Genomic DNA, 18,609 nt, shown 5'->3' with positions numbered 1-18,609 from the left:
TGATCAGGGAGACCAGGCTGTGGTTATAGGTCTTTTTTTTTTTTTTTTTAAGATTTTATTTATTTATTTGACAGACACAGCGAGAGAGGGAACACAGGCAGGGGGAGTGGGAGAGGGAGAAGCAGGCTTCCCGCGGAGGAGGGAGCCCAATGTGGGGCTTGATCCCAGGACCCTGGGATCATGACCTGAGCTGAAGGCAGACGCTTAATGATTGAGCCACCCAGGCACCCCGTGGTTTTAGGTCTTTACCTCTCCTGGTTTCCTGCCCAGAAATACTCAGGGACAGCCTGAAATAAAATTCAACCCACACCACTGGCCCCCAAAATTTAGCATCTGTTTGGCTAACAAGACTGGTCCAGTATGAAACAGTGTTAGTAAGCATTGGACTATGGCAAAGATTACAACTAACACAGGGGTTTCAAGGAAGAGGGATGGATGTGGGTCTGAGGACTCAGGAAAGGCTCCTGGAAAAGCAAGGCTTGGACTGGCACTGAGTCCTTCCTTTGGAATGGGGTTTGAGTTCTGGACTTAACATTGGACGGGTATATAAGCTCTCTAGGCCACAAGATGGGGAAGAGAGCAGCTACATCCTACGCTTTCTGTGAGCATTAAATCCTAGCTGAGTACTTGCCTAGTAATGCTCCCTCTCTTCCTTCATTTCCATGGCTGTAGGGAGTTCCTTCTGGGGTGAATTCCTGGGAATGGCTCACCGATTTGGAGGCAGAGCTTAGATTTGCAAGGTTGTGATTGCTCCTTGTGGGGGTGGGGGTCAGTGCTATAAACAAAGCAGGAGTCAGTAGCAACTTTTCCTCACTATGCACCCAGGTCCCCCACTGGGCTAAGTATGTCTCTCTTAAGCTGCGAACTCCAAGACAGAGCTTGTACCAAGAGAGGTACTTCGCCCAAGTACTCACTTGGCTAAAAATACCAGAATTCTCAATATTCATATTGCGATTCATATTAATCAAGTTCTTGAGCAGTAGCTTCCTTCCTAGCTAATAATTTATTTTCCTAGCTAATAATAATAATTTCTAATAATTTCTAAATTATTAGAAACATTTCCCCATTCTACTATACATGAAATAGGAGGTTCTAAAATCCTAGCTCAGCACTAGAGTGCAGTTCATTCTGGAAAAAGAGGCCTTTAAAGTGCCTTTAAAATTTTTTAATCAGTAAGAAATTGGTCATAGATAGAGAGGAAGTAGAGCATGATGGAGAAGAGCCCAGACTCTGGATCCAAAGTACCTGCACTTGCTTCCTGGCTCTGCCACTTGACTAGCTACATGAGTTTGGGTCAATGATTTAACCTCTTGGTACCTCAGTTTACCCACCTGTTAAGTGGGAAAATAACTGTGCACATCTCCTAGGGTTGCCGTGATAAGGAAAGGAGTTCAGATTTATGTAAAGCACTTGGAGCAGTAAGTGGTCAGTGTAAGTAGTAAACATGTGTTGGCTGTAATTAATATTATTATGTCCCAGTGAAACGGAGAGAAGGAAGGTTTCAGTTCAGGCCTTGAGGGATCCTGTGCCCTAAAGAAGAGAGCACCAAGACAGCCAACACTCTCGGGGCCTGGTGACAATGGGAGGTGTAGAAAAGAATAGGAGATAGGAACCCAAGTGCCAAATCCTGATGCGATGACCCAGGCTCGATGACTGGCGTTGCAATTGCCATCAGAGAGCCCATTGGAATTTGACAATCTGTGTTCTAGATTCTGGAATGCCTGGATACCGCCTCTCTGCCAGCCTGGCGCAAGACTTGTTTTGGTGAGGATGACATGCTAACACAGGACTGGCTCAATAACAGCTCCTTTGTTCTGTCTCCTGGACCTCTGGGTGCCACCGTACGGACTTGTCCACTTGGCCGGCAGCTGGCATCTTAAGGGTTCAGGCTGTTATCAGATGGATGCTCACTAAGCAGAGTCCCTCCCGATCGGGTGGTGTGTGCAGCAGCGCACGTAGGCCCACATACTTCATATTTCTGCCTAGGCGATTACATCCCAGCCACCCTGCCCCATTCCAAGGCAACAGAGCCAACTGGGACACAGTGCTTGGGGAGGGAGCCAGGTGTTTTTCCCCTTTCATCCATTCTGATTCCATAGGCATTTTCTTCTAAGCTTGGGCTCTAACTGCAACGCCCAACATGGAAAAACAAATCCAAAAGGCCCGAACTGAGCTGGGTCTGCTCACAGTGCTTCATTCTGCTGTTCTGAAATGAAGCCAAAAGGCACAGCCTCTGTCCTCCAGGACAGAGAACTTAGAAGCAGCTTGTCCTTTCCCCCGCTGCTGCCTGCCCAGGGAGGGTACTGCACATATCTACATGTGAGTGGTTCACTGCCTGGTCTGATCGGCAGGTCTCTATTTAAGTACTCGTGTGGGGCTTTCAGAATCCAAGTGTATAAAGTGCATGTCTGGGCATGGTCTCTTGGCTAGGCCCCAGGCTTTGCAACCCACCCAGCTGGTCCCCAAAGCTGGCCTCTTGCATCATAAGTGATCCCACGCAGTTCCGATGACATATGGTTTATGACAAATCACCCTGGTTTGGGAAATCTCCCGGCTAATGTTCTCTTATCTTGGCAGAGAGAACCATGTTTGAATACTAACGATTGGTGCCATTTATTGAACACATGCTATGCCCCAGGCAGCGTGCTCAGGGTGCTTTACATAGTGATTTCCCACAGTCTTCCTGCCAGCACTCCAATGGAGATAGTGTGATCAGCTCTGCCTTACACACGAGGACCCTGATATGCGGTGATGTTAGGTAACTTCCTCAAGGCCACCCAGGTAGGAGGTGGTAACACCAGTATTTGAGCCAGGCAGTCTGGTCCAGGGCATGTTCCTACCCACCATGGTGCCCACCACTGTGTTGTCTCTCTGCTTATACATCTCCAAGGATTAAATCAATGCCTGAGAATGATCATCCTCATTATTATCATTAGTTTTATCTAATGTTTTATTGATGATGTTTTATCATTAGTTTCATCAGTGGGGCACTGAAGCCTCTACCTGGTTGATACTTTGGGTTAATTTGCTACATCTTTGATATTAGGGACAATAATGAAAAAATTAAGTTATTTCCTTATTGATTTCTACTACTCTGATTCAACAAATATTTAGTGAGCATTTACCTTGTGCCAGGCATTATACTAGACCTAGCAAAGAGAGCAGTTGGGCTCAGCAAGTACTTATTGGACACACACTATTCTTTGACACTGAGGAAGACACAATAGGATTGGCTGTACGTGTGCTTTCCTCAAAAAGATTTAAGCTAGTTAAGAGACAAAGTAAACTCACACGCATGCTCCTGAACCTCAGCTTTCTCGCTTCTAAAATCAAGATAACTGCATCTACCTGGTGCGACATGTGACAGGTAGATCCAGTGGCTTCTGTGAATAGGGTAGGTGTTCCACAAATAAGATTTGAATGAATGAATTTAAATAATAACGATTCATTGTCTGCCTCAGTTTTTCAGCTTTTCTAGTCACTTCAACGGGGCTGATAGTTTTCTAAGTTTTCGAAGAAACTTTTGGCTTGGGATGTCTACTTTCTGTGTAATTACTCTCATCAACAGTCCCCTGAGGCTTTTTCTTTAAGAATATTTCAAGTAGAAGAATTGCAGTTTAAATATGTGATCAGTACCAAGGGAAGATTTAGTGTCGAGTTACTACATTGAAGGAAATCTCTGGGAAAATGCTCCCTGGAGTGTGCTTGGCCCAGTGAGCTCACTTCGGAGGTTGGTTCCTTAACTCTTAACCCCAAGGCAGTGTTCAGTTTGTTCTCTGTTACAGTAGTCGTTGGGACATTGCTTAATCAGGTTCTTTCCATAGGTGGAGGCTGTGGATCCCTGAGGGAACTGGAGATGCGGGGTGCGGGGGACCTCCTCCCTTTTCCTTACTGCCAAAGTAATGGGGTGGTCTGCTTTGCCTTTCCTCACCCCAACACCCTTCTTATATATTTCTCTTTCAGTACATTTCCCCCCTTCAGCACTGCCCCCAAATTAATCTTATCTTCCTTTCACTTGTTGAACTGGCCTTTTCTTTCTAGGAATTGGTTTTAATTCACAACAATCTCCAGAGCAACTAAATAGATGCAGATATTGTGCCTCAGTGTTCTCATACATAGAACGAGGGGAATAGACTGACTAAGTCATAAGCTATATATATGAAATGTTAACTGCTCTAAAAAAAGTATCATGGGAATGAAGAAGAAACCAGTTTTCTGGGTGAGGAGGCCACATTTGATCCAAGACTCACTGTTAATCATTGAGAAAGGGGTGAAGGAGACTCTGTTCTGGTGAAGTAGCATGAGCAACCGTAAGGTGTGTTTGCCGTGCTCCAGGGAGACAAGACAGGTAATTTGTAATGGCTGGAAGATACGGAGGGATCCAAGGACAGATGAGAAGAAAAAAGTGGGGTGATGGGTAAGCTATGGCAGTCCTGAAAAGCTTGTTCAGAAACATCATAAGTCAAGGGGAGCCATTGCTGTTTTAGAAGCAGGGGACAAAGTTTGAACTATTTAGGAAAAAATGTCTAGGTGAAGGACAAAACCAAGGCAGACTAATACAATAATTTTGGTGAGAGAGAATAGTTTCCATAGAAATGAAAATAGGAGGGCAGATCTAAGAGATAGAATGCTGTGGGATCAGAGAAGAAGAGGACATTAAAGGTTTCAAGCCCATGTATACTGGGGTCAGGGGTGGGGGAGGATGCCACTGAGAAGGGGAACTGAGGAGGAGCTATCTGCTAGGCTGGGAATGGGGGTCTTCACAATAGATCATGTTGCATTGGAGGGCTGGCAGGGTGTCTATCTGGATATGATACTGGAAATTCAGATCTGGAGCTCAAGAATGTAGTCAGGGCTGAAGATGAAAACTTGGGAGTTGTCATCACAGGGGTAGTTGTTGGAATAGCCAATTGTTTTGCTTCCTCAATCACCTAAAGAAAGGCACGGGTTTCCAGTTGCATGGGTGAGGGCAGGTGGAGGGATGTTTTCTGGTGCCTGGATGGCTAGTCCTGATCCCCCCAACACAGGCCTTGGATCTTTGAGATTCCAAGGAAGGAGTACGTTAGTCTTACCCTCCTTCACTTAGCACAGCTTTGCCTCTTCTCCCTCAGTTGTCCAGCTTCTAATTCTGTAAACAACAGCTGGAGAGGGTGCATGAGGGCCAACTTAGCAGCTGTGTGTTGGGAATCAAGAAGGCATCCAGGATGAAGATACTGTCTGGCTACAGCTGCTGCCAAGATGATTGTGTGTGTGTGTGTGTGTGTGTGTGAGAGAGAGAGAGAGAGAGAGAGAGAGAGAGGGAGGGAGGGAGGGAGGGAGGGAGACGGGATAGGAAAGAGAGAGAGATGGGGGGTACTCATAGCAGGGAGTAGGTAAAAATTGCTGGCCAACTGTCTTTTAAGAGTGGTAAATTAAATATTCTTAAAAAGTTTTAATTCTGTACCAAGGATGATTTCATTTCATATTTTGTTCCCAACCCCGGTGATGAGAATATTAGAAATTGACCTTTCTGGATCCTCCAGTTGCTGGTGACCAGGCTTTGCACACATACCCCGGTCACCTTGGCAGTAGAGCGTGCTCAAACACTCTGGGGTTGGCTGGAAGCTGCTTCCAGGCTGGTGCCTCGAGGAGAAGCACAGGGATCTAGAAATATGTGAAAAGATGAAAAGTTAAAGAAAAGGCTGTTGTTCCCAATCCCAGTGGAAGAGAGGCCTCTTCCTGGAAAGGGATTAGGGATTTGGGTGTGTGGTTTTGCTCCTGGCCAAACGAAGTCTTGAGCTGGGTAATCTGTTTCTAATCATAATTTGGATTACCCCACACACTAACCAAATGTTTGTTTGTCTGAAGAGGCCCATCTTCAGGCCCCAAGAGAGGCATGACAAAGCTCCCCTGAAGAGCCAGTGTACTCCTGGCTGGTAGGCTCATTCTGAGGCTGGCAGGCAAAGACCGTTGCCTCTTTGTGTGGGGAAAGGGCTGGAAGTTACTGTTCGCAGTGTCTGGGCTTCATCAGCCTGGAGCTGTCCCCTTTGGTCACTGTTGATATACTCCTTTCAGGAACCAGCTGGAAATGGCCGGGCACTGCCCCTGAGGCCAGGCTGAGCCACGGGGCTGTGTCAGGTGTGGAGGTAGGGCTCCTAGGAGGAAGCCACAGTGAATATTGAGACATCAGCGGTTGCCGGGTTTCTCCCAGGTCTTATTTTGACGGGTAGGAGAGAAACCAAAGAGGCAGCGCAAGCTAAGTAAAAGTTAGCTTAAAACTTAGCCTCTTAGATTGTCCATATTCCTTAAGACAGTTACTATGAGTTTGCAGTTCACTCTTGAGGGCCAAGCAAATTTCATTGATTTTGAAAGTAGCCAACTTATCAGAACTGTTTCTCCCAATTGGGAAATACACAGTTCTTTATGAAGGAGGTCTGTACTTCAGGACTACAAAAATGGGCTAGGAGATGAGACAAGGGTGGTTTTGCCAACTCAGGGCTTAGAGAAGATGAATGAATAAAAGGCGGCAGGCAATTTCACAGATGAAAATGGATTCCATTTCATTCATGATGTGCAGGAAGACTTTATGTCATTATTAACACTTATGGTGTACAGATGACATGGGCCCCACCCCTGCTGTGAGCACAGGACAAGATGTGAAGAATTCCACTGCTTTGTCACCATGAAAAAATCTTTCCTTCTCTCCTCCTCTCTCCCTGAACGTGCATATGCGTGTGTGTGTGTGTGTGTGTGTGTGTGTGTGTGTGTGTGTGGTTTCAAAAGAAATGTTGGTAGTAGTTTAGAGGGCAAGACATATAATTGTTGTGTTTCTCTTTTCAGGTCTTAGGAGGAAATACCTAAGAAGAGGTGATTAATTACTGTCTGAAAAGCGCTTTGAGATCCTCTGAAGGAAGGTAATTAGAAGTGTGAGACGTGGCTCCTGGATGTGTGATTATATGTGATTATATGTTACGAGTGGTGCTAGACTACGTCAAATGCATTCCTCTCAGGCATCTCCAAACAGGCAAGTGGGTGCTGGGAGAGGAGGAGAGAAAAGCTAGAAGGAAGAGGAGCTATCGGAACAAGGACTAGCATTTCCTGTGAAGTGGGAGGAAGACAGCCCGGGGTCCCCGGGGTCTCTGCAGAAGATGCACATCTGAGAGTGTTCCCCAGGGGAATTTGCCTCCCCACCCCCTTACAATCCCAACTCTGTTGACTTTTAGGATGGTCTCGTTGTTCAAGTTTTGCCAAAGGAGTCAATGACTGCTCTGTTGTCACGGGGGAAGCCATCTTCCATTTTCCAAGAGAACTGAAGGCTTGTTTTCTGGGTCATTGCTATGTGGGTAATAATCATGGAGCATTAAAATCTTTATTATTCTCTGCACTTATGGAACTGCTTTTCTTAGAAAGCCCCATATTTTTTTTTTTCCCAACTAAGTCTTATTTTGAGAGGAAGGGGCTCTAATATAATATCCGGTATATGGCTAGAGTGAGGCCACCCCTCGACGGTCAGTGGTGTCTGACCTCAGGGGCCCAGAAGCACTAGTGTATGTTGGTTAGACCTTGGATCCGGAGCCGGCTTGAGTTCTGGATCTGTTGCTCCTACTCGCAGGACTTGAAGCAACTTATCCAATCCCTCAGAGTCATAGTTTCTTCATTTGTGAAATTGGATAGGAATGGTATCTACCTCTTTGAGTTATTGCGAGCATTCGAAGAGGAATTGTGTCTCACGTTTGTAATAGGGTCTTGTAGGTTGGAAGCACCAAATAAGTGTTTGCTTCTGCTGCAGCTACTACCTAGGAGAAACTATAGGCTCATTTAGAGCAAGTGATTATGATTATGACTATGATTGCCATCATTATTAAAGTACTCCTAAAGAAACTAAGGTTGATTTAAAACTAAATGTTCAAGTAGCTAAAATTTTGTTTGGCACTCTTCCACTCCTATTCTTAATCTCTCCTCTTTGTTCTTCCAAATTTCTGACACATGACCATGGCTTGAGGTTTTCATGATGTGTTAAATATATCCCCCGTGAACATAAGTGACTTAACGTACAGATACCTACAAGGATGGATTCACACTTTCAAGGACATGGAAAGCTTGAGGTTTTTCTGAAAATCAAAGTAATAAACCCTATAGACCTCTAGAACTTTGAAGCTGAACTTCAGGGACCATCTAGTTCAAACCCAGAGTAGGCAAATGATTCACCCTTGGAGAGCAGGTGTAGCTGGTTAATGGGAGAATGGGATTAGAGTCTTGGGTTGAGCTAGACAATTAAGAACTATGAACATGTGAAACATGGTATGACTCCTTGTAAAGCTGCTTCTACTGAGCTACACCCTAGCAATATGCCATTGGTCTCCAAAAAAGGATGCGATAAGATTGCCTACAAAATGGTATTTTGTGCACTAAAGGAGATGAAGCTGAGGATGTCATCCTGATCCTCTTTACGCAAACACTTGAGTGGCCGTATCTTTCAGTTCTAAGTACCAAGAATAGCTGGCACTTCTGAAACAACTGTGTTTTCATCTGATGAATGTCATGAACTTTTTATGTGATCATTGATCATGGGATTAATGCTTTTTGCATCAGCTACTAGAAAGCTCAAGGCCAAATTTCCATGCTACCTCTGTGACTAAAAGCCAATAGCTACTACAAATTACAGATGTTCACTACAGCTGAAAACTTCATAGCCACTTTTCCTGAGCTGTGTTCTACTGAACACTAGCATCCTATGGCACGATGGCTATTTCTTGGGGGCGGGTAGGAGGAGTTTTGGGGTCCTTGACACTGCATCCTTTACCTCCTTCTTCCATAGTCTTGATGTTTATATTGGTATCTTAAATGTTCTGAGGAGTCTGATCATTTAAAATCAAAACAAACAAAAAAACCCCTTTTGAACTTTCTTTAGCACTGTCCTTATAAAACTTGTTTGACCACAGAATCTTATAAAAATATTATCTCAAAAGTCTAGTTTTATATGAAATATGTTTTGGGAAATACTACCTTTCAGTAACATGTAATCAAATCCTGTTTATTGGATTTATGTCAGTACAAAGGTTGGTTCTTGACAGTGTGAAACGTGATTATTCCTAGTTCTGCACAGCACGGAGAGAGTCCAGTCAACTGAGGAGGCCTGTTTGAACTAGAAAATTTGGTGATCCCTGATTTAAAAAATGAAGAAAAGTTTTTCAAGGGTGTCTGTTCATAGAATTACAAATTTAAGTTTACTAACATGAAGACTAAAGTTAGAAATTAAAACATTACATAACATTTCTGGCATTCTTTATTTATATCTAATCTAAAAGATGGCTTTAAAATCATGTTTTTAAAAACAACCCCCCCCAGGAATGTAAAACAAAGATAAAAATTTCCTTTGAAAAGCATCAAAGTTAAAAGTTATAAAATTTTCATCTGAACTCCGGTTATGGAATTGAACCCCTCCCTCTTCCTACTTTGATAAAGGCTTACATAATGGGGGTGATGCAACTTCATGGTATATCTTGAGGGGGTTGTGCAGCTCGGTTTCTTCCTCAAGCACATGGTACATGCAGAGCCTACAATGTTCATTTCACGCACCTTGGCCTTTAAGATCCTTTCCCTGACACTCTCCATTAACACTCACCAAACAGAAAACCACAGCAAGGACCTCAAACCCCAGCCACAGGTGTATTACTTGGGTGGGAGACTGGGACTTGCCTCAGACAACACACTCAGCCTCTGGACTTGCTCCATCCCTTTGGCCAGTGAGCTAGACCCAAGGGGAAATTTCATAAGGCAATATCACCTTCAAAGAGAAGGGCCAGGCTCTCCTGCTCAGGTCCTTGGTTGACAGCCAGCTCCTTCAGCAGCCTACCTGACATGTCACCATACCTCCAATGGCCTTCATTGCCTTTCTCTTTGTGTATGACGGTGGAAGGTGTGCAGTTTTGTTATTTCTCTGGTCCACTTGTCTCTTTGATTGTATTTCTGTGTTTTTGTCTGTGTTCAACAATGCCTGCTATGTGTCAGGTATTATGTCACAAAAATGCATATGCCCCTGTCCTTGCCCTTGAGGAGATCACAGTGTAGATGAGCAGATAGGCCCTGGAAACAATTTCCATTCAGTGTGACAAAGACTCCACAAGAGCCATGTTATGATGACCAGGGAAGCAGTAATGGAGGTGGCTTTTGAGGCAAGTCTTAGAGAATGTGTTGAACACTGTTTTTTCCATTAATAGAATTACTTTTTCTGCTTAATGGCAACCTGCCTGCTAGAAAGGGAGGTATAAACCAATAGCTTGTTTTGGATTAAATCAGGAGACTAACTGACAGAACCTATTAGCTAAACGCTAGATTCTTATTTCAAGCAATTCAGTGAATGTTCAGGCCTCAATCATTTCAGTTCAGTATCAGAGGACAAGACCATCTAGAAAGTGGACTCTCTAGAACTTAGTCTCAAGTTTCCCTGATGTAAAAATATTCTAGGGATAGTCTTTGATTTCGGAAATTCCTAGAATTAGCTTTGCTTTATGTTCAGTAATGCCTAATTTCCCAATCTCATGGCAAACAGAAAATAGATGGCATGTTTAAATTGCTGTGTGGATGAAAATAAAGCTCATTACTGAAGAACGGATTTTAATTTAAATTTCAAAAGAAATTTTACAAAGTGCAAGAACACTTGGGGTAAGCTGGCTCCTTGAGTTTGCTAGTTCTCAGCTGACGCCAAAAGGTGGTTAGCAGACCTAGTACTGGGCAGAGTTCTGTGAATTCTTTTTCAAGTTACTTTTATGAGACAAACCTGTTGTTGTCAACCATGTGAAATAATATCCATCACTTCTCTGGCTATACGAATAGTTCTCTCATTTGATGTTGGTAGAAAATCTTGGTTTTAGCAAATACTCTTTTTCTTTAGACTAAGCATTTCAGGTCTTCCCTTTCCACCTTCCCAAAATTCAATTTAATAATGATTTTTGACTGTTTATGTTTATTATATCCAGACTCGATAGCATCTTCATCTTTTGTTCTGTTTGGGTTGAGAGGATGTCCATCCTGATGGTTTTCCAGAACCCCAAATTTAAATAGGACCTTTCACCACCAAAACCATGGGGCTGGCCTGGCATTTGAAAGCAGCACTTAATGTTCCTGTTTCTGGTTTGAAACTTCGGATCTCCTATTTCCAGACTTGAGAGTTTTGCTCCCCACTATCTGTCATCCTACACTCCCTCGTGGTATTTCAACATGTATGTGTGACTCCTACCAGCCCACAAACTCATTAAGAACAAGGAATGGGTCTTATTTGTTCACTACATAAAGGAGGTGCTTAAGAAATATTTGTTAAATATATGTTTATCCTAAAAGTTCATAAATTAGACAATCAGATGTAGGTTGTTTCCCTGTGCAAGATGTGAAAAAGAGAAAGTATCATGTATATAAGTCTCAGAACTTGACTTCTCATAGTATTTTTTTTTAAAAGGGCAGATCGAGGAATGTCCTCATAAATTAAATGTTAACTCCTCCCCAGTGTGATCCAAGAATCCTGATTTACTTTGCACTCAAATGGGACATTCTACTTTAGGATCTTGCATTTGTGGATCAGATATTCTATCAAGAAAGGTGATATCTGGGGGCGCCTGGGTGGCTCAGTCATTGAGTGTCTGCTTTCGGCTCAGGTGATGATCCCAGGGTCCTGGGTTCGAGCCCCGTATCAGGCTCCCTGCTCAGTGGGGAGCTTGCTTCTCCCTCTCCCACTCCCTTTGCTTGTGCTCTCTCTGTCAAATGGATAAATAAAATCTTAACAAAAAAAAAAAAAAAGAAAGAAAAGGAAGGTGATATCTGGACTGAAAGTGAAGGATCTTGCCCTCTGTGGAAGGCCAAGACAGAGTTGCTTCAGTACTTCTTGTCTAAAATCCCGGGCGTCTACTCTGTGTCAGGCATTCATAGGCATATGATTTCATTTAATCCTCATAAGGGCTTCAAGGCATAGAGGGTGAAAGTCTTCTCCCAGGTCACATAAATAAAATATACCTAAAACTAAACCCAAGAACAAGCGTCCCTGAAACTTGGCATTCTCCCAGCACTCCCTCCAGCGAGGAATCCTCCCTCTAGGACCAACTTCTGAGTCGTGCTACCGTAAGGCCCAGCCATCTGTAGAACCCGGCACGGCTTCCATTCCAGCCCAGCCACCATCTGCCCTCCATGGATGGCTCAGTAACCACCTCCGTCGTCTACCTTGCCCTCCTCAAATCTATTCCCACACCAAAGCTTGAGTGGTCTTCTCAGAACTCATGTATGACCACGTAATTTTCTCGATTAAAAATCCTCCACTGATTTTTCTATTCTCTTTTAGGATACAGACCGAAGTCCTTAACCAGGTCCACCATGCCCTGCCTGATTTGGTTCCAGATGACCTCTCCAGTCTCTTCTCATTTTCTGGGCTTCTGCTATTCCAGCTGTTCCCTCAGCATGAATGGTTCTTCCCTTCCCTTTCATAGTCTAGGCTGTTGCCCACTCTGCTGACAGAGCTCAGCTCAATAGTGTCTTCCTCAAGGGACTTAAATGTACTTTATGGAGTGTGTGCCTCTTTCATAGTTTTAAATTTATTTGTCCTTGCTTAATTCTTTTATTACTCTCTGGCTCGCCCATGAGCCTGTAGGCTGCATGAGGGCAGGGTATGCCTGTTTTCATTCGTTAGACCCTGGCCCAGAACCTGAAGGTAGTCGATAGTCGCGAAGTATTTGTTGCATAAATTAACACACGAACAACTAGCAAGTAACCAGAACAGATCTGAAGTTCAGCACCCCATGTTTTTGGTGTATGGCCAGGCCCCCAAATGGCCATTCTCATCAAAGGACCACAGGTGTGGAGCCAAAGGAAGGTAGAGGTTGGGAGTCTGGCTCATGCCTCCCTTTGGGTCCCAGGAGGGGCTGTCCATGTAGCTTGTGGTCCTTGGACACTCACGCTGTCCCAGCATTACTCCAGGCACTTTGCGTAGATTCTGGCAATTAATGTCTCTCAGGAGGTTAAGTAACTGGCCTAAAGTACCCCAGAAATTAGGTGTGGAGCCTGGGTTCAAGCCTGAGCCATTTGGCTCTCGACCCACATTTGCAATCTTTTTGCTATCTGTCCTTGGCTTCCTTTGTTCCATGTTTTCCCCCAACTATGAGACCCTCTCTGATTTTGGTTTCTGTTCTGTTTCTTTAAAAGCTGTACCCGTTTCTTCTCTAATTTATCCTTTCTCTTCCCTTCCCCCCCCCCCGCCTCTTTCTTCCCTCTCTCTCCCCTCTTTTTTCCCTCTGTCTTCCCTCCCTTCCTCCCTCATAATTCCATTAGTGAGGAGAACCATGACGTTATTTACCTGGAATTTATATTTCAGGAAGCTTTTTCTCTCAGCAGCCGGAAGCTTCCTGCACACTTTGCAACTTTGTAGAACGAAATGCAGATCGGCATTATAAATCTCGCAGCACGCGTGCGCTCTTACTTTTATGATTCGTTAAGATAGTTTTAAAATCACCTCTGATTTTGAGCTTTGAATTTGGACCAGTAAAGGTAGTAAAAGCAATATAAAGAAAGGGAAATAAACTTCAAAACTGCCTTTTTTTTTTTTTTCCTGTGAGAAGCCCACTATAAATCGTGGAGATGCTTCTCAAATAAAATTAGATTCCGCGGCTGCCTGCCGCTTCCCTCCACATTTCGCCTCTTTTCTCGAAATCGCTGGAGCCTCTCTCGGGTAATCTGAAGAAAGGAAGAGAGTGTTCAGGCGCCGTAAGTCCTACAGAGAGCTCAGGCACACTGATTTGCATTTCTGGGTCAGCGTGATTTCACTTTCATTTAACCCTTGTACTGACCCTTGTTTTTCAGAACTGTGGCTCTTGCCACCTCTGAGAGCAAGCAGTGTGCCCCACCCGCAGGCGGTACATGGCCCCCCGCAACCCCAACCATGCACACTACCCCCACACTCCCCTTTTCAAAGTTCCCAGCATCGCTAAGGTCCTTTCAGTGCGGCGCTGGCCGACATTTGAGGTGTCTCTGAGTGCAGGTTTTATTCCCATCTAAAAAGGTAGTTTTGTGTGTTAATCATGAAAAATGAAATGAACATTATAAAGTACGTATTCGGATGTGTCCATGGCTGCCACGGATTCACACTTCCTGTGTGGGTGTTAATACTTGATGTCATGAGAAAGCAATGGAGAAAGACGGATGTCCTTTTCTGTCTCTCTTTTGTATGAGTCATGCTGGGAATTCTGTGAGGACCCACAGTGTGTCAGAAAGGGGGACATGACATATATCTAAGGCTTTGGAATAAGGCTCTTTCTGGGGACCTGGGTGGCTCAGTCAGTTAAGCGTTTGCCTTTGGTTCAGGTCATGATTCGAGGGTCCTGGGATCGAGCCCCGCATTGGGCTCCCTGCTCAGCAGAGAGTCTGCTTCTCTCTCTCCATCTGCCTCTTCCCCTGTTCATGCTCTCTCTCTCTCAAATAAATAAATAAAATCTTTAAAAAAAAAAAAGAAAGGGGACACCTGAGTGGCTCAGTTGGTTAAGCGTCTGCCTTCTGCTCAGGTCATGATCCCAGGGTCCTGGGATCGAGCCCTGCATCGGGCTCCCTGCTCAGCGGTGAGCCTGCTTCTCCCTCTCCCTCTGCTGCTTCCCCTGCTTGTGCTCTCTCTCTGTCAAATAAATAATCTCAAAAAAACAAAAACAAATTAAGCCTCTTTCTGCTCTCTTATTCACAGTTAATTTCTGTTAAGAGGAAGCAAAGACCCCAACAAGATTTAGTTACCTGTACTGTGATAGGTATAGGGCATTAGTTATTCGTCTGTGATGAGGTCCTTTTGGCTAGAAGACCTTAGCGCAAAGGTAAAGGTGCAATGTAAAATGCAAAGCGCTGCACAGATGTTGGATACGAACCCGATGCTAGAATTATTGAGATAAAATATGAATGAAATGTTTGTCTCCCAAAGCGTTGCCTCAATCAGTAAGAATAACTTTATTGCCTTTTTCCTAGAAGTAATAACATAGTTGTGTGATATGTGAATTATATCTTGACACAGTTGTTTAGAAAAATGTAGTAACAACATTACTAAGAAGATAGGTAAACAATGAGAATCAAATAAAAATCACCAATATTCCCAGTTCCAAAAGATAACCACTGATGGTGTAATTTATTTTCTATTAGTTTTGGTGTGTGAATACCAAACTGAAATAGTCCAATAAGTCGTGCTGAAATCTTTTTCACTTAATGTGTTGTGAACATTAAGTATTTTTCTGCTTCTGCATAGTGTTCTGACATATATATAATATAAGTGTTTTATAAAGAATTTAAACAATTCTCTGTTGTTGGACCTCTAGGCTGTCTCCAAGTTTTTGACCATGTGTGGAGCTCTCTAATGAGCATCCTTATGGCTATATTTGAAGCACATCTATGATGCTTTCTTAGATAAACTTCTAGATATCTAGTTGCTAAATCAGAGTGCTCATTCTTTTAAGGCTTTAAAACACACACACACGCACACACACACACGCACACACACAAACACTCCTTCAGAAAGCCTGAATCAATTTATACTAGCAATGTATACCATTGTACTTATTTATATATATATTCTCCAACATTCCATATTATTTTCAATTTTTTTTCCAATATGACAAGTGAAAAATGGTGTCTCATGCTTGTAATTTTGACTCCTTAGATTCTTAATGTCCTTAAACATTGGCCATTTACAAAGTATTTATGTCCTTTGAACATTTTTCTTATGTGTTGTATAGCTTTCTGTCAATTTGTAAGGTCTTTAAAATCTAATAAGGCTATTAATTCTTTGTCATCCTTTTGATTTGAGTTAAAAAACCAACAACCTTTCAAATGAAAGTGACGCAGATTTTTCCTTAGAAAGAAAAGCAGCTGAAATTGGTTACACAAACAAAGTCTTCTCCCAACTGCATTCACCTGGTGTGTGTATGGGTTTGTGAACTTTGTGTATACCTCAGTTGTTTTCTGGCAGATACTCCCGAATCAAGAGTTAGAAAACATCATCTTTACAGATAGTTGTGGTTTCATGTTGAGATAAATAATTACTTTGAGTCAAATAAAGGAAAATTACAAATAGTTTTGAGCATTAGCCGAGCTTATATTTAAAGGAAAATTTATGTTTTCTTCTACTTCACCTGCTTCATGCATGGTGTTGTTTTTTTCTCTCTTTTAGCAGTAATCTAAATCAGGACAAACATAGGCCAGAACTCCAAGGCCGATGACAGGAACTCCTAAGATTGGATGGTCTGCTGGGCTGGGTACTTAAATAGAAGTTGATGTTGGATGAGACCACATCCTTCCTCCCCCTCCCTTCCTTGCCCTGCCGCCCTCTCCCTCTGTCTCTCTTTTTCTCCCTCTCTTCCTCTCCCCACCCCTCCTCTCTCTATCCCCCCCTTTCTCTTTAATTGGCTATAGGACCTTGAGTAACTCTCCCCTTTGCTTCTAGGCAGTAGGAAATAATAGTCCTCCTACCTGCCTGAGGCAAGAGGCTGGGGGAGGTGGTTGAGCTGCCAATGAGATCTCTTAAACATGCAAAGGATGGTTTTTCCTGTTACTTAAAAATGTAACTGTGCTCGGGTGCACACACGCTCAGATGCACGTGTGTATTGGTTTGCACACTTGTTGCTCAGTCACTCTGCTGTAATTTTTTTCAGTTTGCCTTTCAGAATGATAAAATGTACATGTAGTATTTAAAATCTCTAATAAGACTGCTATTTTTTAATGACTGGCAGTAACTCCTTTCATTAACTAATGGAGATAGTGTTGGCTACATCTTAACCCAAAGAGGTGTTGTGTGAGGGTAATTAAATGGGTCCGTTAAGTTGCCCCTCGTCTAGAAATGGACGGCCATCTTTCTTTTTTTTCTTTTTTTAAAGATTTTATTTATTTATTAGAGAGAGAGAGAGAGAGCGCGCGCACGAGAGAAAGTGAGCACAAGCAGGGGGAGTGGGAGAGGGAGAAGCAGGCTCCCCAGTCAGCAGGGAGCCCGATGTGGGGCTCGATTCCAGGACCCTGGGATCATGACCTGAGCCGAAGGCGGACACCCAATTGACTGGGACACCCAGGCGCCCCAGGACTGCCATCTTTAAACAGAGCAACGGACATGGCTTGTTTCCAGATTGTGGGGTGGGAGTGAGGATAATACTTTTAGTGACAAAGTTGGCATTTCCCATCTGTTGTACTTCAGACACAGGCCTCCTTCTTTCTACCAATCACAAATATAAAAACTCTGCTGATACTTTGACCATCTGGATTTCCCATCATACCCTGTTTTCACACCTGGAGATTCAGAGCAGAACTTTGACTGATATTTTTCAAAATTGTTTCATAAAATTAAAGGACAGATGAACATTTTTCCAAAATTGTAAATGGTAGAATGAACATTCATAACTTTTGTTACTGCTTTTAGAATTGTTAATAATCTTAGCTTCCGGATTTTTCAAAAATGCATTTTTTTTTTTAAGCAAAACATCGCATTCTCACTTGCTGCTTATGTTTTAACAGTGTCAGAGCTAAGATTAAAGCGGTGGGTAATAGCAGTCCCAGGTTCACTATGAAGTTCAGTGAGTTCTATATTCTATATTATACTTTAATTAAAATATTTACGTGTTCATGGTTTGCTTTCCCTTCGGGAGCCAGACACTACCTTCACTGGGTCAGCTGGTAGGCTCTGCTAATTCACTAACCATGTCAAATACCACTCTGAATCTGTTCTAGGGTATGGCATTATTCTGAACTATTACTACATTAGTCATTTCCACAGAGCTATCCACCTCTCTGTGCCTTGGTACCAAGCCCAGCTTGGGTTCCAAGGGCTGCTTTAGAAAAATGCAGTAGGCCCCAAATTTCCTTTTCTCTCCTTAGTCACTCCTCAAGCAGCGATTTGCCTATTTTTGCTGTTTCCTAATTTTTAAGAGGAGCGACAGACAAGGTATTAAGCTTTGGTTTCTCTCTAGATCCTATCAGTTTCCTCAAACACAGTAATCTCCTCTGTTAGCCCCTGGAGTGCTGCTGGGGATTACTGGGGCCCACTAGCCACCGCTGCCTCGCCCCTGCAGAGCTACTTGCTTTTAGGGAGCTAGGAACGAATTCCCCTGAGTGTCACATACTTGGAGACCTTTTAGCGTGCACAGCAGTGTAGAAACAGGAACGCTCATCCCTTTCCTGGCATCAGAAAGAAAGGACCTGCATGCTTTAATTCCCCATTTTTTCCTTCCCTTTTCAGTTCCGATGAGGGAGCAGGTGCAGTCTTGTGGCAGAAGGAAGATGACCCTGGCTAGGATTGTTTTGTCTGTTAACTCTGCCTCGGTGAGGGAGAGTCTTTTAAATAATGATTCATACGTTTGAAAGGTCCACGGCACAGGGAAACAATTAAATACAAGATCTGGACCATCCACTCTGAACTAGGTAGCATTACTGATAAATGTGATAAAAGAAACTTTCATCAAGTTCAGAATGTGGCGTTGGAAACACACTGCCGCCTCATTGGTGGGTGTACTTCCTTCTTTCTTTGTAAAGCTTCACAGTAAGTAGCCCCGTGTGAAACTGGAACTCGGTGTGGGGTAAGAGGACGGGTGGAGGAACCGTCATGTTATTAAGTTATTGCAAATGTAGTGACTGGTGATT

General features: G+C 43.4%; 2 long non-coding RNA genes across 2 annotated transcripts in view; one reads left to right on the top strand and one right to left on the bottom strand.

Annotated features, from left to right (window-relative positions):
- LOC141373238 (uncharacterized) overlaps positions 1-9,239 on the top strand; it is a 67,996-nt gene extending 58,757 nt beyond the window's left edge. Inside the window, exons 3-4 of the long non-coding RNA XR_012378966.1 lie at positions 6,820-6,893; positions 9,076-9,239. This is a non-coding gene — a long non-coding RNA (uncharacterized lncRNA). The remainder of the gene's footprint in view (positions 1-6,819; positions 6,894-9,075) is intronic.
- LOC112822488 (uncharacterized) overlaps positions 1-13,736 on the bottom strand; it is a 34,538-nt gene extending 20,802 nt beyond the window's left edge. The window contains exons 1-2 of the long non-coding RNA XR_003207723.2: positions 13,316-13,736; positions 5,506-5,643 (exon numbers count right to left, since the gene is read on the bottom strand). This is a non-coding gene — a long non-coding RNA (uncharacterized lncRNA). The remainder of the gene's footprint in view (positions 1-5,505; positions 5,644-13,315) is intronic.
- Positions 13,737-18,609: the final 4,873 nt, after the last annotated feature.

Source organism: Callorhinus ursinus, unplaced genomic scaffold (genome assembly GCF_003265705.2).
Source record: "Callorhinus ursinus isolate GAN/ISIS: 27379988/994484 unplaced genomic scaffold, GSC_fseal_2.0 scaffold8, whole genome shotgun sequence".
NCBI lineage: Eukaryota > Metazoa > Chordata > Mammalia > Carnivora > Otariidae > Callorhinus > Callorhinus ursinus.
The sequence above is the reverse complement of the archived record's forward strand: the minus strand, read 5'-3'. Positions and strand labels throughout refer to the sequence as shown.